The sequence below is a fragment of the Pteropus alecto genome, unplaced genomic scaffold, assembly GCF_000325575.1.
Source record: "Pteropus alecto unplaced genomic scaffold, ASM32557v1 scaffold67, whole genome shotgun sequence".
In the NCBI taxonomy this organism is placed as follows: domain Eukaryota; kingdom Metazoa; phylum Chordata; class Mammalia; order Chiroptera; family Pteropodidae; genus Pteropus; species Pteropus alecto.
Window position 1 is genome coordinate 3,700,489 of NW_006441061.1, and position 461 is coordinate 3,700,949.

Sequence of the window (461 nt, forward strand, 5' to 3'; positions counted from 1 at the left end):
ACACCCACAAAACATCCCTCAAGAGTGGAATGATAAAGTAAATTATGGTAGAGTCACACAGCAGAATACTAGATGGCAATGAAAATGAATGACCTCTGACCGCTCACAATAACATGAACGAGTCTGATAAACGTGTTGGTGAGCAAAATAAGCAAGATACAAAAAAGTACTTACAGTAAACTTTAATTTATATAAAGTTCAAATCCAGGCAGAACTAAGCTATACTGTTTTGAAGGTAAAACTACAAAGAGAAATGATTATTCATGTCAGGATGATGGTTCTCTTTTTAAGAAAGGAGGCACTTGTTGGGGGAGGAGGGTGGATGGGGTTGAGGTGAGGGCGCCTCACAGTGCCGGTGGGTTCTGCTTCCTAACTGGGTGGTGCTTATACAGACATTTATTTGTATATTGATGTTTTGCCCACTCTTTGGAATGTGTGTTGTAATTTCACAATAAATAGTT

The 461-nt window shown here is 38.8% G+C and overlaps 1 protein-coding gene across 1 annotated transcript in view; it reads left to right on the forward strand.

Moving 5' to 3' along the window:
* Positions 1-461, forward strand: part of STXBP1 (syntaxin binding protein 1) — a 41,498-nt gene that overhangs the window by 9,262 nt on the left and 31,775 nt on the right. The window lies entirely within an intron of this gene.